The sequence below is a fragment of the Camelus bactrianus genome, chromosome 1 (assembly GCF_048773025.1).
Source record: "Camelus bactrianus isolate YW-2024 breed Bactrian camel chromosome 1, ASM4877302v1, whole genome shotgun sequence".
Classification (NCBI taxonomy): domain Eukaryota; kingdom Metazoa; phylum Chordata; class Mammalia; order Artiodactyla; family Camelidae; genus Camelus; species Camelus bactrianus.
Genome location: NC_133539.1, coordinates 32961431 through 32987431, shown reverse-complemented (window position 1 = coordinate 32987431; position 26001 = coordinate 32961431). Strand labels below are relative to the sequence as shown.

General features: G+C 31.8%; 1 protein-coding gene across 3 annotated transcripts in view; it reads right to left on the bottom strand.

The window, feature by feature from the left end:
• Positions 1-26001, bottom strand: part of CADM2 (cell adhesion molecule 2) — a 948596-nt gene that overhangs the window by 42925 nt on the left and 879670 nt on the right. The gene's annotated exons all lie outside the window — the stretch shown is intronic.

Below are 26001 nucleotides of genomic sequence, written 5' to 3'. Positions count from 1 at the left end.
CCTTTTTTTCAGAAATCAAAAGACAGTTTTGAGATATCATGGAGTTAATTAGCAAAACATATCTAGAATAGGAATAGGGCATAATATCTATTTGATCAAATCATTAAGAGTCTGAGGACCTATAAAGATATCTTTTCTAGTCTGTTTCTTACTTATGTTATTATAAAATTATTCACTTATAAGATACTCCAAACTGAAGACTTACTTAGGTGCCAGTTTGCAAACCAGTTTCTCTTCAGCTTGTTCAGAGTGGTATTAACTTGAGGGGAAAGAAATAGTTCTGCAGGACAGCTAAAACCAATCGGCACTAATGCTTGATATATAATAGTTAGAAAATAACTACTGTATTATTTCTTTAGGATTAATTTTCTTATTCTGGAAAAAAATTTAACCTTGTTTTCTATCTAAATATTCTCATTCCAACTTCATCTCTTCAAAAAAGATGAAAGTTTTAAGATAAATCCTTTTGTTACTTTAAATTTATTTTAAATCCCTAATTGAGTCCTTAGTAATTTCTGTTTTCTTTATTATAGAAAAGAACAATTTTCAGGAACTGTACTATTTTATCTTGATTATACAGCAAAGACTATTAATCATCATTAAATATGAATAAAACATAATGATTCCCCTAAGTGTTAACATTATCATAAAATGCCAGAGACTGAATTCAGAAGGTTAAGATTTTAGAAATTATTTTCAGAGACAATAAAAGGATAAGTTTTAAGTTTTCCATCTTTCCCCCATTTGTAACTCCAGGCTGATGAGAATGATAATTTGGTGGGCTATGATTAAAAAACCTTGTGGTAGCTTTTATGCTTTGAGGAAAGAAATGAGAGTTACAACTAGTGGCACATTACTGTACTATCATTTAATTATATTTCCTTCCTCTTTCACCAGAAATTTTCCTTATCTGTCATTAACCTCAAACTCAAAATAATTTTTGCTATAGAATGAGAAAATATGTACACAATTTTCTCTTACTCATATCTTATCTGGAAACTTTTCAAGTGATAGATTGTAACACAGAAAATAATTCTAACAGTTTATCTCATACAAGGTGCTTATTAGTAATTAAACATAAAAAATAGTTAAGTAGGTATCTGCACATATATGTAAGTAATAGCTTCATAACATGTTTACATAGTATTTCCCTCTATTTCTTCATCTCAATAAGATATAAATTACCACCTATTATAAAATAATTGAGCTTAAGAAGTAATATCTTCCTGCAGAATGACATGAGTTAGTTACACATTACAAAATTTTCAAGGTAACTATAAAATGATTTTTTTCACTTAGATAATAAAATTATTAACTTTTCTTAAAGATGGTAATACATCGTGTGCTACCAAGCTACAACAGGCTGAAGCAACATGGGTATGAATTTAAGTCAAGCATATCGAACAGAATGGCTCCCAGAACCTTTCCATGTCTGTTATTCTATTACAATATGCATTTAATTCACTGATATATTAAATACAGTATTAAACTTACTTTATGATATAAAATATATTTATTTAATAACAAATTATAATTTATATATTTATAATAAATTTATAGTATATAAAAATAAATATATGTCTTCATGCTTAAGAAAGAAGATATTTTATATTGAAATTGATCTATTAACACATGGAAACAGAAAATTACAGTAATTTTTAATTGAAGGTTTATTCTTTATGTTTGACTTGTTTATTTCTAAATATTGTTTATATTGCCACTTAATTTTTTTCTTCTATTGTCATTATATTCTAGAATTTTTGAATTAGTGCCAGTGAAAATAATTTGTAATCATCTTTTTACATTATCTTTTACTGATTGCTCTTTTAACAGAATGCTGATTGCTACATTTTTTATAGAGTCACAGACTAAAAATAAAAAATAATATATGCTAACATTTATATAATATTTTATATTTCTATTCAACATTAAAGTATATCTTTCTATTTATTCAGTTCATTTGGGTTCCTCTAAAGTGTATATGGCATTAATATTTTTCTCTAAGGTTCTATACACAATTCTTGTTACAATTAAAAGGCTGTAAACTTTCATTATGTTTTCTAGGCTGTTAAATTTTGAACTTTGTAATCTTTCACTTTACTGAATTTCTCACTACCTATTAATATGGTTAATTATATAAATGGATTTCTTAATATCAAACCAAAGTTTAATATTTAATTATTGATAATAAATTAACTTTGTTAAAGCATATGATTATTTTAACATATTACCGATTTATTTTTGCTAGTATTTCATTTAAGATTTTTGCATCAATATTTACAAATTAAATTTGATTTCCCAGTTTTTTTTTCCTCTGTGCTATCTTTATAAGACTTTACCACTGATATTTTGCTGGCATTATATAAAAAGAAATAAAAATCTTTGCTTTTTCCTCTGTGCTTGGGATGTGTTTAAAAAGAGCATCTATTTCTTTGAGTTTTGATATAATTGACAGGCCTATAATAAAAAGCACATCCCTTCACAGTATCTAGAAATTTATTTACATTTTCTACTAAATAGATTTTTATAATTTATATTTTCCTAGAAACATACTTATTACATACAGTTTCTCAAATCTTTATGAGTTATGGAGTGCATTTTCTTTTAATTGTTTTAATCTTGTCTTTATTGGAAATCTTTATTCTCTTCATTAATTTCATATATTAATGATTTTTTTTTCTTGAAAGGATTAATTAGTGGTCTGAAAGCTTTATTGGCTTCTTTGCTGACTTTATCAGTCCTATGGCCTACTCTCTAATTAGTTAATTTCTGCTTTTATTTCCTTTATTATACTTTATTATATTAAATTTTTTCTGATTATATTCTAAGATTTGCATCTTCCTGTCTTTTTTCCTTTCTTCTTCCCTTCCTTCCTTCCTCTCTAACTCCCTCCCTCCCTTTCTTTCTTTCTCCCAATGAAGATGTTCAGTGCTTGAATTTTCCTGTGAATAACATTTCAGACAGTGCTTACGTATTTCATAAGTCTGCTGTTTTCTAAGTAGTTTTTAATTGAAGGTTTATTCTTTATGTTTGACTCATTTATTTCTAAATATTGTTTATATTGCCACTTAATTTTTTTCTTCTATTGTCATTGTATTCTAGAATTACTGAATTAGTGCCAGTGAAAATAATTTGTAATCATGTTTTTACATTATCTTTTACTGATTGCTCTTTCTTTGCTACTCAATAGATGATTGATTTTTTAAAAATAAGCTTAGTCATATGTAAGAAAAAAAATCCTTATTTGAAGGGCAAAATTGGATATATGTCTATCAGATCAACTCTATTTTTTGCTATTATTCAGCTTATTTATATTTGTAATATTATTTGGCCTGTCAAGGATTGCAATTCCTTATATGTTTCTACAACAAGTAATAGTTCACATGTGTTTTCCAGATAATTATCTGGATAATTCATACTATTATCAATTTGAAGTGACCATTTTTATTTTATTTATTGCTATTTACATGAATTCAAATTAAAGGGTTGAAAAGATTAAATAAAGCAGAGGTTAATGAGAAATTTCCCAGGTAGTCTTAGAAGGAAGAGCAAGGATCACCAAGTCTCAAGCAACTTTTACCAAGACAATCAACAAAAAACAAAGCCATCATTTAAGGTATTACCTAAATACAAAATATAAATGAGAAAATGTAAAATTCAAAAGTAATACCAATAAAATCCATTTAGAAACTTGTCTCAGAATCTTTATTTGACAATTAAAAAAAAAAAGTTTCCAAACAGCTCTTGAAAAGAAAATTACCTTTTATGTTGTGGAAAAAAAAATCAGTTTTTTGTAATTAAATAGCCGCATTGTCAACTACTTCATGTGCTGAAAATGCCAAAGCAGGCTAAAATTTATCAAAATAAGTCATATAAACATATTTTGGAGTTTTAACAAAATACCACTTAAAACTTCTCTTTAAAAAATACAACGAACAACATATCAAAGTAAGGGTATGGGAACTCCAAAAACACAATTACCTTCTTACATTAAAAAAAAAAAAAAAGGTAAGAAAACAAGCTAACTAAATTAATTAATTAATTTGCCAAAGCTTTCAAAACAGATTCTCTGCCCTTAAACTTCTGAAATAATTGAAGATCAGGTTCTAGAGGAACAAATGTTTTCTACCATTTATGGGCACAGGTAATTTTAATACTGCAGTGTAGGTCTACCACAGACACCATTTTGCTTTTGATTATTTGAATACTGGAAAGAATTATACAACACCAAGTCAGCATTTCTTCAAATGTTAGATTTCAAGCTCTTTAGCCTTTAATACGTAATAAACAACTTTATGTGTTTATCTTCAGTGAAAGTCGTTACTGCCAAAAAGCCTGTGTTCTATACTAATTGTTCTTTTCTCATATAGAAGAGATCATTTGGGGAAAAGAAAGGCTGTTTTGTTTCAAATGCACTGATATACTGAGAACACTAGTTAATTTAACATTAGTAAGTGATACTCCATATAATTGAAAACTGAAAAAAAGATAAAAATTAATAGCATTTTTCAAAGCATAATCCTCACAAATTTGTGAGAAGATAACCTTATTAATCAAATTACATAAAGTTCACCTGGGTCAATTTAGAACCAAATTGTCCTTGAACTAGAAAAAACATTAAAATGGACCTCTTTGCTTTTTAATTATTAAGGATCAAGACTGCAAATTAAAATTTAGCCCTTTAAATCCTCTTGGGTGACTAAAGATTTTCACTGTCTTTTGAAACTGTCATTTTAGTTTGCATAGATTACAAATTACCTTCTACCATCTTACCCAAGCATTGAATTCAGCATCACATAAGGTTGGTAGTTTTTGTTTGAAAATCACATTTATGCAAAGTGAATGTAATGATGAGAATCCCATTTTCATTTTTCAAAATTACATAATATAGTAGAATGATTCTACAATGATTCATAATTTTTTACAGTTTGTAATCAGATGTGTATGATGTTCAAATGTTCTGTATAAATGAACTAAAGATTTAGTGTTCTGTTTTTCTTTTGAATGAAAATGTAACTAAATGGAAAAATAAAAGCCAATTTGTTTTATGTTATAATGTGACAGTGAAAAAGAGCTGCACTTTTCTTTCATTCCCAGTCTACAAAGTAAGATTTACATTGACTAGAAAAGATACTGATTTTTTACATCTTGCTGTACTGCCCTTTGGAATAACGCTCTATTTTGGAAAACAAAATTGATTCTCAAATTCAAAATTATCTTACATGTGATGTTAGAATGCCATGGTTAGCTGGAATTTCATGATGTGATGAACCAGGAACTCCCAAGCTATAAACCACATAGCCAAGTCAGCAAAATCTATTTCCAATTCCTTGAGCTACAATTCACATTTTCCTCTTAGCTCTATTTTGGCCTGTCTGAGATTAATTTGCAGGAGATGTTCACTAGAAAGAGCAAGATACTATTCACCTAAAATTCACGATAAGAATGTCTTTTTTGCAGTTTGGTAAAAATGTCACGATCTTTCATTATTTTTCTCCACATTAACTGAACAGAACATGAAAACCTAAAATCTTAGAGGGGTCAAAAATTCTTGTAGTAATTCAAATACTTCCTTGGGCTTGACAGTATTATACACTCTTTAGGAGTGTATCAGCTAGAGAGGTTCAAATCACCAGCCAAAGTCTGATAACCTGTGAAATTCTCTTTTATTTGCTCTTTCTTTGATCTAAATCTCTCCCAAACGTCATTTTCTTGCAAAAGAAAAGTGCGGATTAGGCAATAAGAGGTAAGTCTGGTACTTCACAGCTTGATGCAAAAGAAAAAACTCCATAACTCCATTTTTCCCTTTGCCTTGGTTGCTAGAAGGCTCAGTTTGAATGTATGTTCCATGCCTAACCAGTGTGCAGAATCTTAGAATATGTAAAGAGGAATCTATAAATACTACCCAGTGTCACTTTATTCTTCCTTCCCTTCTTTTTCCTACCCAATTATACCCTCCATTGTTACTACTTTTTATCATCAGTATAATTGTTACTATTCTTTGTACTATATGCATATTTTGATAAGCCTTGTCAAATCCGCTGTGAATATAGGCAGAGTTAAATAAACACTACTAAATTGCTGGAATCTGGGATGCAGTCAAGCTCAACCTGTTACTCCGCTGTTAGATTTAGGGAAGAGAGAGCAGCAGCAGGATGCCAGAGGGACCAGAGCCAAGAGGTGGGTTCATATTCTCAAATGAACAAGACTGCTGCTATAGAAAGCTGCCACCAAAGGAAGTGCTAAAGCAGAATGGTCGTCAATACCAACAACAATGGAGGAATGGTGAAGATACTATCTGTGTAATGGGATGAAGTATGTATTTCTAACCTCAGACCCCTCTCCTGGTTCCTGACACCATGCTGACAATTCTGTCACTAGAGGTGAAAATCTTTGTCAACCTGTTGGGGCTTGTGATTGACCCCATGAGGGGACACATTTTGAACCCATGGGCTCAAAATATACATGAAAGTGTATTTCACAATAAATTAGCATGTTGTAGTATTATGAAGTGTCTTTTAAAATCAGATTATTTGGCAACACTGGACCCATCATTTTCCCACAGAACAATAATCAGCCGGACACACTAAGGGCTGCTCCCTTCCAGAGAAAGATTTTTCTCTTCACTCTGGCTTCACACAGTTCCTACCAATTTACTTCACCTGACTGATTCTAGCAGTTATTTGAGTTTGTTCCTAATTTAATGTGACAAAGAGTTTTAAGTTAGGAATTCATTATTTAAGATACGAAGTTTAGTTTCAGTGTGTTTTTGCCATGTACCTGTGAGTGATGCTGAGCGTGCAGGTGTTTCTATGGCTACTAATACTAGTACTATTCACAGGTAAGGTGTTTTGAAATTATTCCATACATACCAGGCATTATTCTAAACACTTTACATTTATTGTCTGTATACTCTCAGCAATATTATAATCACAACAATTCTATGAGATAAATGTTCTCACTTTTTAATTACAGATATGTCAAGAACTGTGAATGTTTTCAGATTGTATCCTGCTTACAAGCTAACAAGGTAACCTGCTATCGTTTCATAGATGCTGGCAGAAGGTATGAGACTCTTGGGTTAGAGACAAAGGAATTTACTGCCATACAGCAACTCCCATGCACTTCAGATTGTGTTGATTCCCCTTTTACCCCAAGTGCTGGGGGGGGGGGGCAAGGAGGAGTTGACTAGCGGATGCTGCTGTGCACAGTTTGTTTTTATCAGCTGAGGACAGAGATCCCCAGTCCCTTACAATGGACTGCCAGAAGACTTGCCCCATATTTGCCATTTGCCCTGGAGGGTGACATCATCTTTATTGGCTGGTTGGTAAACCTGCCCTCTGCCAAGAGGGGGATACTATCTCTATCTCCTAAAGCCATTTGATAAACAAACAGTCCTGAAGTGGAAGGATGTCTTTTCACAACAGTCTGAAATAGAGAGGAGGGATACATAAAGAATAATATGTTATATTGCTTTAAACCTTTTGTTTTCAAATAATTTTTCAATTTTCTCACACTAAATTATTGCATTATAAGTTTGATGACAAATAATAACTAGAAACCTGCTGTAGGTAGTAGATGGTGGTGAGAACAAGGTATCCATAAAACTGAGTGGGAACCTAAACTCTGAGGATAAAATAAGGCAACATTGAAACATGATTTTGAAAGTCTCATTTATGAACCAACTTTGAAGTAGTAGTTTCTAAACTCTTCTGTTCCAGAGAGCTTTAAAAATCATAGATTCTACGAGTCCACCTTAGATCTACATAACCGGTTCTCCAGGGGTAATATTAAAAATAAAGTTAAGGAAATTTAACTTCAGGAAGTTCCCCAGGAGAAGGTGACAGGTGGTCTTAACCGAGCCTGGAGATCATGCAGCTCTAAAGGATGACCTCCACGTAGGTGAGTGAAGCTGAATGAGGATGAGTTGTGTATCACCTCCAGGAGGCACAGTGGGATCATGACTGTACTAGAGAAAGCATAAAACTAGTACAATTTTCTACTCTTGAGAAAACAGTGTGTTAATAATAGTGCACTGTCAATATGGCATCAGTGAAAAGGGAGCTCAAGTAATAGACTCTTGCAGGTTAATTCAGAACTCTAACAAAGAGTAACACTAATTCTTGAGGACTCAAGGATTTGCTCATTCAAAAGGTATAACCTGTAGAAGAATATAGGCAGCTCACCAGGCAAATACAGGCTGATGAAATTTGCTCCTTATGTTTATACATCTTCTTACTTTGTATCCATGCTCACGTGATTAAAAATTAATTATCGCAAGTACTCTGCCATTAAGAAGAAAATTCCCTGAACTGAAGAATAAATAGTTCAGGGTCTATCAATATTTCAGATTCCTTTTATCCTTTTTGGTGGTGGCTCATGCTACCACCCACTCTTACCTGTTTCTAACCCACTGACGAATCTTCCAATTTTCTTGAACAATTTTTCTGTCAGGTTCACAAAACCTAAGTCCTTTAATGACCCTGGGAAATTTCAATATTCAGCTGAAAGAGACATTCATACATCTACAACTATACATCAATGGCTTATGAACTCTTAGCTCCAGACTTGTATATCCTAGTATTAAACATTAAATTCTAATCTAACCATTATTTCATTGCTTTAAAACCTTTCTCATTCTGATCTTATAGCAGAGTTGGGCAAACCATTCACATGGCCACCCTCTGGATCACTCAGAAGCTTTCCACCTCAGAATTTTTAATTCTAATATTCTTTATTTGGCTATAAACTCTTACTTTTCAAGATCTTATACTCCTTTCCTCTCACTCTCTGCTTGTTAATTCATCTGTGTTTGTCCAGTCCATTAGTCTATGTTTTAGATTAAAAACCATCACTCCTGAGAATCCTTGATCTCTTCCTTTCACTAATTTGCCTAATCTCAACGCCATTTCTTCTTCAATCAAAGCATCTGTACATTCATTTGAAACATGGCCTTTTCAAAAATCTGAAAATAATCAGAAAACTTTGTGACTTTGAACTACTGTAAGTTCATGGTTTCCAGTTGAAGACTGAATTTTCTGTTCTTATATAATCTATCTACATGATCCCAAACTTGGCTTTAGCCAATTCTATATGCCCAATAACTAGCCTAAGCTACAAATCTGTATATTCAATTATCTATTCAATATTTTGTTTCTACTTGGGGATATCAAATACACAACAAGCTCAATATGTTCAAAACAAGCTTATAATTCTACTTCTACCACCAATGTGTCTTATCTCAGTGAATAGCACCACCATCTATTAATTTTAGAAACCTAGAAATTTGGGTAAGTTTGGTAAGCCAGCTTGTGACATATTGATGGTCTTTAGTCCATATAACCAAAGAATTAGAAAACCTACAGATTTTTATGTTAAATTATTCCACCTTTCTGTCAATTGTTCTAATATCCTAGTCTAAACCATTATCGTCTCTCACCAAAATTATTTCAATAGCTCCTTCACCTTTCTCCCACCGTCCTCTCTTGCTCACCTCTTAGATATTTGTTCCCTGACAGACAGAAATATATTTTAAGTGCAAATGTGATTATAGTGTTATTTTGCTTAAAACCAATTTAGGATTCCCTTTTTTTCCTCCTTCCCTCCCTCTCTCCCTTCCTCTCTTCCTTTCTTCCGTCCTTCCCTATTTCTTTCTTCAATTACTCTTAGGATACTAGCTCAAATCCTTAAAATAAGTTTAAGATTCTACAGGATCTAACCCAACTAGCTACTGCACACTTTCATACCATTCTCTTGACAATCTGCATTCCAGTCTCCATGACACTCTTTCTGGATTTTTTAATGGCCACGCTCTTTATCACTTTAGGACCTTTGCATTTGCTGTTCCCTGATTGTGAAATGCTCGTTCTTCCTCCTCATCTCTCCATTCCTCAGTTTCACATCTTGCATAAATCATTCATGTCTAGCAAATATCACTTCCTTAGGAAGGTTCCCTATGATGACCTCCAGGAGCAAATTAGAGAATGTTGTAATAATTTGTGTAATGAATGAAGACATCTTTCCCAGAAATTACAATGTGTTCCTACTCAATCTCCTTTTTCATTTGTACAGCAACCATTTTAAAACTTGACCACTTTCTTAAAGATCCCTTCTATGCTCATTTTATCCATCTTGGAAAATTATCTCCCCTACTTTACAGAGAAAACACAGGCCATTGGGTAAAATCTCTTACTAAATTTCCACTTTCCCTGATCATACTTCCCATTGCTGGCAAACTTTTCTCTGTCCATTACTATTAATAACTTTTCTCTTCAGTCTCATTGTACAGAGAATGTCTCCTTGTGTTCAAGGTTAATGCTTACATTAAAAAATATTATATATTACTATATATACTACATTAAATATATATTATAAAATAATATTTTATATATAATGCCATTTTGAATATTTAGGGATTTATTCTATCAGCATATATCTTTTTTAAACCATATGTTGAACAACTTTTTTTTTTTCCGAGCTCTCTTCTCACAGCATTAAAAAGCAATGCTAAGTTCACACTGTCCTTCAAAGATGTTAATTGACTTTATGTTGCCTTCTGTCTGCTTGGTATCTCCTTTTCTTCTCAGACAACATTCTTGAAATAACAAACTTTCTGTTTTTTCACTGACTTGCTGTACTTTTTACCTCCCATTCACTTCTCAAGTCCTGCAATCTGATTTTTATTCTATTATTTCATAAAACTATTTTTTTCTAAATCCATCAAACACTCCCCGCATAAATCAAATTAAGAAATATATTTCACAGGCTATCGCACTTGGCCTTTCTGAGCCGGCTGGCGCTATGAGCCTCCCTAGCTAACTCCCACCCTAGCTCATGTGACACTTTTCTCTCTGCTGTCATCTCACTATTCTGGCCACAACTTCACACCTTTGCATTTCTCAACATGACCCTTAGATTCTCATCATTTGTTTTTTAAATTACAGGGTATAAACTTTAGCATTCTTATCTTCCTAATTCACACATTCTATTGAAGTTATATTTCTCCTCTATGGCTTACCCTTCATCTATACAAAAGTCAGTCCGAAAACTGCATTTCTATCCTAGATGACATATCTTATGTCCTAGTTATTAAACACCTTCATTTGGCTGTTGCAAAGGTATTTCAAACACTACATGTTTAAAATGGAGCATATCATTTTTCCCAATAAAATTATTCTTTATTCTCTTACAGTCTTTATTCTGATGAAGGCACCAAATACCCTGAAATCCAACTTAAAATCCTGAGAGCCATTTTGGGATTTCCTACCCTTTAAAGTAAAATCTTTTACCTAATCATTAACAAAATCTATCAATTTTACTTTCCCATATTTCTTGAAACCTTTCCCTCTTCTCCATGTCTTTGGCTCCTGTCCTTCTCCAAGTCTTTCTCTTGAATTACCTAGATTTCTTCACTGGCTTCCTGCCTTTTCTGTCTTCTCCAGTCTTCCACCCATCACACCATGACAGAGTGATCTTTCAAAGCTTAATCTAAACTTTCTTCATTTTGCTTAAATTATTTCTCATCACATCCTGAATAAACTCTAAACTTTTAAGCTTCTTATCATTTGCTCCTTCCTGTCCATAGAAAAACTTACTGAATCGATAAATGCATGGATGAATAAATGAAGACTTATCTTTCATTATGCTTCTTTTTTATGCTTAATTGTAGCCTAGCTGATTGTGTAATGCTCCATTTATATACTGTTGCCTCGCACATGCTGCTCTTCCATTCATGTTTTATATCTCCAAACCCTAGTTGTGTCTGAAGACACCTATCTTACAGATAAAAACATTTTGAAGAAATATAAATATTATTAAAGGAACCTATTCCCCAGGCTCCCAGAGAGGGTAAAATTGCCCTTGCCATCAATGTCACAAAAGTGTCAAAATTTAGAAAATTAGCTGCAGAAATAAGAAAAGCTAAGTTGTCAATCTGTTTTATCACACTATGAAATTGGGAATTTTTCCAAACAAAAATGAAAAGAACTATGCATGTATGCTTCCCTAGTACCATTTCCTAAGTATTTCAATTATGCTAACACTGTCTATATCTGGTGGGGCCCCTCTATTAAGAAACCTCTTCACATTCACTTCACCCTTCTCTCCTTTTAGGTAGGGTGATCCTTCTTAATGAAAGGTGGACCTCATATGCTTCTAATCATACTGAATTTTTAATGCAAAATAAAGATTCCAATAAATATTTAAAGAACAAATTGATAAATGATACACGTTTCTCTTGAGTCTGATCTCACACGATTCACTGATACATTCGTTTTCCTCCTGACCAAAATAAAGACCAGACCATGGAATTTCATGACTATTTTAAAAGGTACATGAAAAGTAAAAAAAAGAAGATGAATTGTTTAAGGAAAGTGAAAACATCACCTTCTCCCCATTTTACATGATTATATCACAACTGTAGCAATATTACATAAATGACATATTAACTAAATATTATGGAGGTAAAATTTCAACTGACTAAATTTTTTAAATGGTCCTTTTTTTAAAAAAAAAAGAAATGAGTATATTTTATTTGGGATTTTCTTAGAATATTTATGTTTTTCTTTTCCCACTTAAAAAAAATGATTACTGACAGGTAGGAGTTTGAGAAAGGTTTAAAAAATAAAACAGTAATGAGAAACATATACTTGTGATATTTTACAATTTCTAAACACTTCCCACATTTATAATTATGGCCCCCAGTTTATAGATTATGGATACATAGCCAAAAAGACGCTGTTAAAGTTAGTGGTTCTAATAACAAAATTAAGTTGTAGTTATGCAAATAATACAATGAGCTTCCATTAAGAGTTCATTCTGAAGGTAAATTCTTTACTCCGGTAATTATATTTATGTTGTTTTATCTTCTTTGGGCCTCATAGATAAAACTTTGGAAGTGACTCCCTTTAGTTTTCGAACACCTGAACCTTCAGGTATAATTTAACACAACACTTTCATTTTAAAGCCAAACTGCACTGAGAGAAGAAAGTGACAGCCCTGACCCTGGATAGACTCCAGAGAGGTCATTTCTGGAAGGAAGACAAAACAATTTCAGTTCCATGCTGATAATAAGATGAGGCTTTCCCGACTAGAATGTGTTAGGGGAGGAAGTTAATAAAAATAGCAGGAATGATCAGTAAGTATAAGGACCGGACTTTCAGAGGAAGTTAGGAATCCTTTATCTTGTTTTAAGACTTATTTAATGAATTGCTAAAACTAGATGTTTAAGAAAAGCCAGTGAAATAATTAATCCTAACAACTGTTTTTCAGATTTAAAAATGAGGTTCCCATCAGGTTAAGGTATGGATATATAGAAAATAAAGTATAAAATGTATTTGCTAAATGTTATGAAAAAGAATTAGGAAGTTCCTCAGAATATTGCAGAACAGTAAGGTTTTAGCCAGGTCTAGCATGTTATCTGTATGTTTCTAAAGGAATACTAATAAGACCTTCACACATGTACAAGTGGGTCAACAAAAATTAGTTTACCCGTTGTTTTTCTTTATTTGATTCTCTAAATAAACTGTTGTACTATTTGGAAGGAAGTACAGTGTAGTGAATAGAATTACGTGTTCGCCAATTTTAGTTCTAATTTTGAAACTAGCTATGTGATCATCAGTAAAAGAAAAAAATGGAAAGTCCTTTGCAGATTGAAGAGTCAATGATTCCTAGTGGCATAGTTTGAAAGAATGTAAATTCTCAAATTTTGATTCTCCTTATTTCTGTTTTATAGTATTAAGATTTTTTCAAGTGTATAAGGTCTTGTATATATATTATTTAAAAATCTCTCTCCCTTTTCTCTTCCTAAATCATGTAATTTGGACTACATATAAAATTAGAAAATGTCAATCCATGTCTTTGTCTGTAGGAAAATAATACCTAGCATGGATTACTGTCAAAGAAAAAAATGATTCCAGAGAATATGGTTTTAGGCCTGGTTAGAGCATCAAATGGCATATGGCCATAAAAAAAATCTCATTTTTCTTCAATTCAATTTTCTCACCTAGAAAGTGAAGGTTAAGGTAGGCTGCATGGCTCTGAAGATTATTTCTATCATTCTGTAATTCTGCTACCATTTTAAAATTTCCCAATAAATACAAGAATTACTCAGGGACATTGTGGCTGATAAACCTGACATCAGATAAATGTTGAGTATCACTTAAGAAAGAGTAAAGTTTTAAGGTGAATAATTTAATATTGGGTAGAAGATTATTTAAACTGTTTATCATGATAATAATAATGCAGATCTCTCATTTTATTCTGAAATCAATGAGTGTGACTTCTAAAAAATACCTTTTCAAAATAGGTATTTTTGCCACATACTGAGTAGTAAATTATTGAGATATTTAGAGCTTATAAAATACTGAGTTTTAATTAAATTAATCCACTCAGTAAAGTGGTAAAATACTATTTTACTATAATGTTCATTGGATCTCTTAATTGTTTTGGACTTCAAAAAATTTTAAAAATTGCTGTCTATCTATATTTTCAATATATATTTGGAACCATAAACTCATCTACAGTTTAATATTTCACTATAGGTAAACTAACGCTGACTAAATACAAAAAACATTCTGAAAATTACAATTTTCAGAATTTGGAGAAACGAAACACTTTTTTATATTTGTCCTTTCATTTGAAGAAGTTCATTTAAACTCAGGAAAACATCAAAAGAGATGTGGAATTATAATCATTGACAAGTAAGATAATCGATATAGAAAAGTGATAAAATGCAAAATAACATTCACAATAATTTTTGTATAAATACTATAAACATGTAGATTTTTAAAAAATTTCTAATATTCCCAAACTATAACAGTTTCTTTCAAGAGTATGGGATAAAGAATGACCTTTTCCTTCATTTTGCTTAACATTTTAGAACTAATTTATCTATGATAAACTTGTTTAAAATGAGAAATACAGAAAAATGATTTAAATTGTTAGAAGGATAAATAAATTTTGAAATGTAACTAATCAATGAGAAATAAGTCTGCTAAATCTTGAATGTGTTTAGGTAATTTCCCAAATATTTTATAGAATAATTTACTGGAGGAGTTTAAATATATTTTAACCAACTGGATTTATTAATTGGTTGTTTAAGATAATTGGTTCTATTGGGTCAATATATCAAAGATGAATATTAAGTTGCACTAATTAATGATGATGAAATATTTTAACATGAAAATGGTGTCACTTGCAATTAACAAGCCTGAATTTTAAAAAAAATTAATAGTATATAACTTTAATACATAACAATCCCCTATATTTAGAAAATCATCCATATTATGACAATAACAGAAAATTAATATTTGTTTTAATGCCTAAAATAACCCTGTAAGTAAGTTAATACAATCATTTTAGAGATGAGAAAATTGGAGCTTAAGGTATAATGTGCATATCATGGACCTGGGATCCAAACTAGATATTTCTGCTACTGAAGGCCATTTAAATGCCTGTTAATATTCAGTTAGAAAAGTAATTATAAAATAAATTACTTTTGTTTAAAAATTATGTTTCTGATTCATTTGATAATTGATCTGGTTGGACTGAATAATAAGGAAGTACACGGGGACTCTGTTTTATCTTATTGACTGTAAATCACAGAAATCCTTAAATTTTAGATTTCAAAGAGGACTTACATGATTTAAAGGATGGTCTATTAACCATACATTGTAGCCTTAACCTAGCAACTGTCAGTTCATCTCATTGATACTAACAAATATGCAGTCACTTTTATCCTACCTTGTTTAGATGGTTAAATTTTTAAAAAATGGTTAATAATTATAAAAACTAACAATTATTAAGTATTTGTTATGAGCAAGGCATTTTTTAAAGCAAGTTAAATGTAAAAATACATTCAATTTTGAAAACTACATTGTAAGGCTGATACTATTATTATTTTCTATGCTTTTTCTGTCAGGAAACAGAGGCACAGAGAGTTTAAGGAAAGTCACAAGCCGTATGAGTGGCAAAGTGGAAAAAAGAGCCTAGATAATATGAGTCCAGAAGCCATAATCTTCACAATTTTTCTATAACCATTTTAATGCAGTCAAAAGGGATATCTTAAGTTCCAATAGAAAAGAGTATCAGAAAGTTTGTCTAAGCTGTAGACTTTGGCTACAAAGTAGCTGACCAGGAGAGACCCGGGCCCAACAGCAGAATTGTGAAAATGGACTGTACACATTAGTTTTATGGCCATCATAGCTGGAACTCAATGTTTACTTTACCTCATAATGGAAGGTTGGAAATCTTACTGGTAGAGTGATGTTCAGGTGTATAAAGGTTTGTAAGAGAAAGCACTGGAGGGAAATGAGTGTGCAAATGGAAGTGACGGGAGAAGAGATGGGTCAATGGCTAGAGAAAGGTGACCAAAAGGCCAAATACAGTGAGTGGTCAGAGTCTCATAATTCATTTTTACTCTTTTAGCTTTTCAGAGCATTCAAACATAAAAAGCTGGAAGTGTAGAATGCTAAGGGAATTACTGAAATTATTTAAAATGGCAAAGGGATTTTACCTACAAGCTCTGATTAAAAAATAACCAAAATTATACTCGTCCCTGAAATCCTGGTGGAGGACTCAGAATTGAGACACACCTGGAATTCACATAGTCCACTGGGATGAGGAGAAATGAATTTCCTTGCCTGAGATCACATGTCCAGAGGCCAAGTCAGGACGAAACATAAATATCCTGCCCCCAGCAATTACTTTCACCATCTCATGATGAGTTCAGATATGGCATATTTTGTTAAACTAGTGAATCGATAACTATATGTTTAAATTGTGTTTTTTTTCTTTTACCATTTTTAGCTTTTACTAAAGCATCCTATCATTTTAAAAGTTACTTTAAAACTCCCACATTGATATACTAACATGGAAAAATTACATTGACATATTGCCAAACTGAGTAGAGAAATTAAAAATATGAACATGAACTAGTAAGAGAAGCCCTTAGAATTTACTTCTTATTTGCATACTCATTTCTTTCACCTTGGAATTAAGATGGAACATATCTGGATTTAACCTGTAAGACTGAGAGAAAAGTATATGAAGATTTGTTTGTGGTTCCCTAAAGCAGCATTCTGAGATGTAGTGCTGAATTTCCAGCTAACTTTCAGAACTAGGGGAGAGGACAGACATACCAGAAAAATTAGAATGCTCTTCTTAGTCCTTTTAAAAAACTATTGTAATATCCCACTTGGAACAAAACTTTCTGACCTATCAGAGGGAAATGCTAAGGGACACAAGCTGTCGCACAGACAAACATATTTCAGAGTGAAAACAAGCTGAACTGGTTTTCTTTTATATGTTTCCAATCTACCAACTTAACTCAATTAATAATGTACACATACTTTAAAAACATCAAAGGCATAGAGATAATGCTATATATTAAAGACTATGATTGCTCTTTCTAAAATCTTCTCTCAAGAAAATGATTTCCTATGCTGAAAAGCTATTATCTCAGGACTGAAAATTATTTGTCTAACTGACACTAAAATACCTTAAATAGAAAGTTAATAAGACATATCTATATCAGTTTATTATTAACTTATGGCTAGCTCACTTTTAGAGCTTCTGCCTCCCCGCAACTAATATTTTCAAAGCCCTTAGTTCAAATCCAATATATAGTCTGCGTTCGTACAAGTAGATTTGAAAATATTTCAAATGAGGGATCTCTCATCACCCAACAAACTAGACGGATAGTCCTCATACCAAGATTAAAAATGGCTTTCTCTTGGAAAGTAGGTTATTTAAATGATAAAAATAGACTTTAAAAACATTTCTTTGTGTCTAATAACAAAGCCAGCCCTATCAGGTTCGTAATCTGCCTTCAACCATCTAGAGCACTTGTCTCTCCAACTTAAGCCTGGAAAGGGAAATTATGTGTTAAAGTGAATTGGGAGGGCTGCTCTCTTACCACCATTACTAGTTTTCTATTATAGACTTATAATATGCATGTCTATGAGAGAAATCCAAGACTAAGATAAAATCTGACATTTTAAATCACCCTAAGTGTACAAATTAGACGACATATTCTAAGCAAATTAGATAATGTGCTAAACACACGTATCTCCACTGTTCATTCTCCATCTGGTCCCTAAATCCATCCCTCATCCTTTTGTGCCTTGATCTTTGCTCTGGGAACCTGACTTCTGTGCACTGCTTTGCTCAGGTTACTTGATCTCTGATTTTCAGAGGGATTCAACTAATAGAAAGTTATTGGACGATGAGAGAAGAAAGAGGTGTGAAATTTATCCCTCCTGCTCCAATATCCCCACCTGGTTGAGTGAGATACCGTTTGTGTCCTGTGACCACTGCTCTTCTCGAGCTGCCCCTTTTCTGGCTCCAGTTCTTCTCTGACTGAGATAACCCTGCTCACTTCCTCTGGCTCTTTAGGCCCAGTGCTGGCATCTTACTATTGCGAGCTGGACTGTCCTCCTCCCTTAATAGTTCCCCAAACTCTGTCTGTAAGTCTGTGAAAGTGTCCTCATTAAAAACTCTTCAGCTACACCCGTTTGAGACTGCCATCAGGCCCTGCTGATATCCTGAGTAACACACTATCTATACTAGGAAAAAGTAATAATCTTATAATTAATACTTAAGGAAAATGACTTCAAGGAAAAAGAAAAAAAAAATGTATCAAGACTATTGTAACTTACCCAGTTTAACACAGACTACCCTAGAAAGAGCATTTGTGCTTCCTTCCTATGAAACCTGGGCTTAGACATCAAAAATGGTTCAAATGCCTCTGAAAAAAATACGTTTCTTGGTGAATCTAATGCAATTCCTCATGTTGCTTCAAAGTGCTCCATTCCTATTTAAACTTTCATTGATCAGCATTCTTTGCTTACTAGTGGGTTAAATAAGACAGCCCTGGAAATAGTTGAGTTCATCTCTGTTTTTTCTAAAAGGAAAAATAACTAGTCTTAGGTAATTCCATTTATTATACTGAACACTTTGAACAGAATTCCCTTTACACTAATGTAATTCTTTAAACAATATCAGTGAAGAGAGCTGAGTTTCTATTCTCCCTCACCTCTTAGCATTTAGAGTAATTTTATTGACTCTTTTTTAACACTGAACTAAGATTTTTACCTGTGAAACTGCTACACATCATTGGTCTTGACAGGTTTTCTGGCAATAGTTTAAACTTGTGTATCTACTGGCACTATTGCTTTTTCATAGTCATTTTTCTTAATACTTTTATAAAGACATTTCCTTATTGAAGAGTCAGTATTATCAGAGCTTCAGCATAAGCAATTCTGATACTAAAATTGTATAAATATTACGTACATATTTGAGAAGCCATTTGGAAAACTCTGTCTCCTTGCCCTGCAGTCCCCTCACACACACTTTGCATCAAGTAGCTTTTAATTTCCTGGCCACAGCTTAATTTAAATGAGTACAGAAAACTAATGAGAGATTATTTAAAATCTAGAAAAATAAGAAACTGCTGTAGTAGTGAAGCAAGAGATGTTTTAAAATATCACAATTATCCCAGCACTTACTGCAATTCCAAGAACTTACATTTAATAGATTGTATTAGACTCTTCGCAGAAGTCATGCTTTGTGGCATTTGCTCTTATTTACTGTCCCGGCAGAAAGTTCCAGCTGAAGTCAAGGTCACCTTCTATCCCAAAGTTGGTATAATTAGTATCAATTCGGTGTTTCTCCAAGCTTACATGGGAGGTTATTAACTGTGTTTCATGTGGAGTGTCAAAGAAGCAAAGGCAGTGCCAGCAATCTTCTCAGCTTCAAAGGCACAGCTCATAAATTTAATTCATTGGTTAGTAAGAAAGACACAACCAGTTTGGTTTATTAATGATTTTTAAAATAATTTCAGAGATGTTCGGGAAATACATTTATTCATATTTGTAGCCCAAGCTTTTAAAATATAAAACAGATTATCCTCCTAATAATAAGTAACTCATTTAGTCTTAATATTTTATAGCAATGTGCTTTCTGGAATATAATAATTATGGGACATTTTAATGTAATATTTATATGTATATGCATATTATATAGAGATGAATTCAAGACAATGGCACAGAGTCTACTAGGGGACATTTTCTTCTCTCTCTTAGAGGTTGTTTTGCAGGAAATGTATCTAGTATTAGATTATATTAAATCTAGAATTATTACCATAAAATCAATTAAGATACTTCTACACTTATAGAAGTAGAAACAATATTAGAACTGTTTACTTAAAAGAAATATAAACTAATGGAACAAATATTTCTGTTTAAACTGATCTAAGCCAAGAAATAAATAAGCTTAAAATGAAACTCTTAAAAATGTTTGATGTTTTAAATTGCACAAGCCACAAGAATGCCCTTAGAAAATAGAATAGAGCATAAGTGTTATGCTTCCCTTAATAGGTGGTACTGGAGAGAAAATACGAATGCCAGTTTTCCTCAAATATTTCCCAAATGCCATAAGGAAATAAGTAACATTTAAGAGATTTTCAAACTTTGCCAGAGTTCAACTTCATAAAATTCAGAGGCAAATGCTCCATTTAGTTTTAAAAATGGTCATATGTAATAAGTGATTCTTATTCCAAATAAGATCTACTAGAATAGAAAGAATAACTTTAGCATTCTGTGCTATTTTGGAATAATCTAATCTGAAACATTGCTAATATTCAACTGTGTGCGTCCATAGCTGGCTAAAGGACCGGGAACCCAATCAGCAACCCTACTCATATCCAGACTGTAGCCACTCCCTTCAGTATTAACAATATGGTACTTTTAGTAAGGTTGAGAGCACCTCCAATTATAGATCATACGTGGTGTTTGTTCTTGCCAAGTAAGAAGCATTTTAGTATCCTATTTCCATGATGAACTATGTTTCACATATTTAATTTTGAAAGTCAACTTTATACAATAATTATTGTTTTTAAAAAGACTAGTGGAAATTGAGCTACACTTACAGCCTAATGTGGAAACCTGTCTTTTTGCAGATAAGCAGGTCCCTGTATATGGACCATCTGGAGACTGAATTATTACTTAATTTTTGTCAAGTGAAAAAAAGCCCAACATATTGACACTTAATTTTTGAAAGCTCACAACACCATGCAAATTGTGCTTTATTACCACCGATAAAACTAGAACATTTTTAATAGCTAAATACTCATAATACAAGCTCATAAACAATTTCTTGATTTGCACACTTTGGGATTTAACTGTGTCAAGATGATATATTTTACCATTGCAGATGCTCTGTTTGAATGCATTTATTTTGACTAATGCAGAGCTATAATGATTTTTACTCCATTCATTCTTTCTCAGTGCTGGTGTTCTTTTTCTTTTATTCTGATAAATGTTTCTTTATCTCTTTGTATCCTATTTTTTTTTAAGTATCTATGCCAAAAAGGAAAGGAGGGAACACATTAATGAAATCAAATAAAAATAAAATACAGATAGACTAGATTTTTTCTTTTGACCTAAAGGAAATAGAAATTAGAAGCAGGGGCCAGATCATTATTGCTTTTTATTCTGATTTAATTAAATAGATGCTTCAGATAGTGGTTTGATGTGCACATATATGCATTTTGTATTTATTTTACCTTAGCTTATTGTATTTTGAAACCAGAGAAATTAAAAAATAATTGAAGTAAAGAAATCTGCATACAAAAATACTATTTCATAATCAACATTTTAGGCAATTGTAGTTCATTAAAAATACCCATATTAAATATGAGTAGAATTGTACAATTCATCTCAATTTCTGTATGCTGACACAAAGGAAATACTTTAGCAACTTATTTGCATTTCATATAGCTTAACTGTGGATATACAATTTTTTTCTACAAGTCACTAAGATTGCTTCAAATAGGGAAGATCTTTTAAAGAGCAATATTTTAGGATTGTACTTAATGGTCAAACAGGTCTCTAAATTCACTTACGTTTAAATAGTTAAGTTTTATGATTTATATGATTTGAAAATTACAATGGCAGCATATGGGCTAAAAATTATGGATCTTTAATTCTAGACTGGAGCTATATTCATTCTAAAGCATGCTAAAATGCATTTTACTTTACATGAAGAATTTAAAATATTTTACTCAATGTTGTATTTTTAAACATAAATAACTAAATTAGTGTGTAATCTAATTGTGAAGAATTGAGTACCTATAGTGTAAGTGCTTGACATTAAGCTATTGATTGTGTAAGTGGAAGCACCCATTTCAAAAGACATCCATCTTGAATAAACGTATTGCCAGCTGTAGCAAAACATCCAGATAAGGAACTAGGCTGCCCCACCTGTGAAGTTCTTTATTTCAGAAAGCCCTGGGTAACTTAGACAACTGATCACTTTGAGCAACCTGGCTTCTACCTTCCTGAGCTCTAATTCCTACTCTTATGCTTTAAATTCGCTAATAAAGAGTGAACCCATGAAACTCAACACCCCACCTTTGAACCCTAATAAAGGCAGAGCCCCAGGACCCTGTGCTCTCTCTCTCTTTCTACCTGTGACCTCGCTATGTGGTCCGCCAGGATCTGTGAGTAGTAAATTTTGTTCTTTAAAGTTCTCTGTCAGTTTCTTGCTGAAGTGCATACTGTGATAACATTAAGAACTCAAGCTGGTCCAACCACAATACTGGCCCTAGTAGAGGAAATGTTTGTGGGGGCTCGTACACGTAATGGGAACCGAGGCAAGCATTCCTAACCTAAAGCATCACTGTCAGTAGACTGGGACCAATACAATAGGACCCAGCTATAGATTTGGTGAGATTGGTCTTTATTATTCACTGGAGGTAGTTTGATAATGACTGATTTCTTACCTTTAAAAAAAATACGTCCTTTGTTTTCATTTTGCATGGCCATTCTGAAATATGGTTCCAATGCAATTACCTCATTATAGCTAATAATTTGGTTGAGATTACAGGACAAATGATATTATTTTATTAACAAAAAATTATTTTACCCATTTATAAAGTCTGATGTAAAACTAAATCTATATTTGAACCAATAATTTATTTGGATTTTTACATAGATTATATAAACAATTTCATCATCAATTTTAGGATTTTTTCCCCTAATATATTAAAATTCATGATGTATTTGAACAGGCTCAGTTTTAGGAGAGGCAGTATATCAGATATTTCACATGTTCCTCCCATGTATTTCTATTCTTGTAGCATACTTAAGAGTCTTGCAAAGGCAGAAACAGGTAACTCCTAAACAAATTAAGAGTTTAAGAGTTTTTCTCTCTTGGTAAGTACAAAAGATTCATTTGTGAATTTTAATTTTAAAAATCATGATAAGTAGACATAATCACTAGTACATGTCCCTATGTCTCATATTTGTTTCCTGAATTTTCAATAACTTTATATCATTATCTGTGAATGAGGGTGCTGCTAAAAATTCCTAGATTATGAGACAGTTATAAAATTAAAATTATACAATATGATAAACATTTAAAAAAATGTTTTCAAGTTAAACAAACCATGAAAAAATAGTATTAATACTAGAAATCACATCAGTTCATTTGGAACAATTTTATAAATGATCATATTTAATTCATTAAAATTTATCTGATTAAAATTTACTATAGTGACCTAAAAAAACCCTAAAACATTTATAAGAGTATATGTATATAAGTGCACGTGTGTGTGTGTGTGTGTGTGTGTGTATGTATTTTCTGAATTAGATGATAGGATTGATCAGGTCACTAGTCTTAAAAAAACTGCAATTTCTAAAAGCAGAAATTAAAATGTATTGTAAAGGACTTCGGTAATGCAAAATACTTAAGAGATTTATAAAATGTTTAGATTTTAGATTTATGATACAAATCAAGAATACCATAAATTTCACAGAAAATTGATAAATTATTATATTTGAGGATATATAGTAAGTTCCATATACACTAGTGCCATTTTTAACTTTTAATTTTTTCACATAGTCATTTAAAAATAGGTTGAAATTAAAATGTAATCAGTGCACTAACACCAAAGAATTTTGCAAGAATTAAAACTAGAATTACTATGGGAAAATATACCATTTTATCAATAGTATGATGCAACTACATGTAAACACATTTGTTTTACTAAAAAGAACTGAACAAAATTGTCATACGCTGATTGCTGATTATATTGCCAGAACTTTAGATACTATCCAATCCTCAAGACAATCTTGGAATTAACTGTTTCTTATGAAAATGTGGATGCTAAATTTGGTGCACTGTTCAAGACAAAAGCCTTTGTAAAGAGAAAAACCACTGCTCACACCTAAAGATTCTCCAGGGCTCACTTATTCTCTGTCTTTCCCATGACTGCTCAAGTTTGCTTCCTTCTCTGTGTTTTAGCACCTTTATTTGTAACAAGATACTGCTAATTGCCAGCTTTCTCCCATATGGTTGAAGCTCCTCTTCCTGCACAAAGGATGCATTTCATGTACAAACTGAAGAGATGTACAAATTCTCAAGGTTATGACTGACCATTTGAGCAGCTTCTTTTCCTCTCTTTTATCTTGATTTCTAATATAGCCATAGCTGTAATTCTTTAATTTGTTTAAATTGGATGTTTATCGTATCTTAGTATAGAAAACTCAGCAACAGCAGGGGTGATGAAAGAGTGTAAATGGAGAAGTGAACAGTGATTCATTTGTGGTCATTTATTAAATATATATATATATATATATATATAAAGAAATATAGTTTATGGAATTTAAAGAAATGTCATTTAAACCTAATAAAATTAAATATGGTTATTTTACTTCAGATTACTGAATGAGAGAAAGGGATGAAATTAGTAAACTTAAAAAAAAATCTACAAGCTGAAAATATTTAGCTCTCAGCTTTTCTTAGGCCACACATTCTTATTTTTTTTTCACGTATTCTTTTTATGATATTATTTGACCATAATTTTGAAACATCTTTCACTAATTTATAGATAAGTGAATTCCACTTAAAATATAATTGCATCTGAAGACTCTAATTTAATAGGGAATGCTTAAATAAACAAATATCATATAAATTAAAAGGGACAGAGTAGAAAAATCATAACAATGTTTGTGTATTGACTGAATCCCTCATTCCCTCAAATGTGGACTAGACCATTCATCATGCAGTGGGCTTGGTGATTTCTTCAGTCCCCACTTGTTTGTTGAAGATAGGAGGGAAAAAAATAGACACCAGACTAACATTCAATGTCGGTGCTACTATTTTTTTCATGTAAATTAGATGCTATGAATTGTTATAAAATACATTTTCTTTTCACATATCTTGGTGCCATTTTCAACATATTTTCTTTCAATTATTAAATAAAAAAAGGGAATGATAAGTGTGTGTGTGTGTGTGTGTATGTCTTCTTAGAGTTTTATTTATTCATGTGTTCCTTTGAGTGAAGAATGAACTCTTTTCAGCACTTTTAAATTTCATGGTGTCAAAGTTCATAAAACATCTTAGGAAACCTATAAAAAAGTAAATTTACTTGAAAAAGTAGAAAACTGATTTCATTTTAAGAGGCTGGCTAAAATGAAATTGGTAAGACTTCACTTAAGATGCACGTGAACAAATATAAAAGAATGTTGTTAAAATACTTCACTTTGAAGTAAGACATTTTCTCTTATTTTAGTCTAATATATATATTCAAAAAGAACATAAATACTTTCTACTAATTAAGCATAGGCACTGGTTATTTGTGGGAAAATGCATTAATTTAACTGCTAGTGATTTTAGATACAAAATTCTTATTTTCATAATTTTAGGGCCTGGCATAGACCTATATATACGTAGCAGGTACTCAATAAACATTTGTTGAAGAAAGAAGGAACCATTGATTATTAGGCTTTTCTTGTTATAAGAAGGTCTTTTTAAAAAATAAAGGTTAATATATCTCTCTCCTTTTCCATCGAAAGGACTTGTTTGTACATTCAGAACTTAACATTATCACAGAGATTTTGTTAGTATGCAATAATCACACTTTATTTGAATTACCGTCTGTACAAATCTTTAGAAAGACAATAAATTAAAGCAAAGTATAACTTTAGATATCTTTCATTT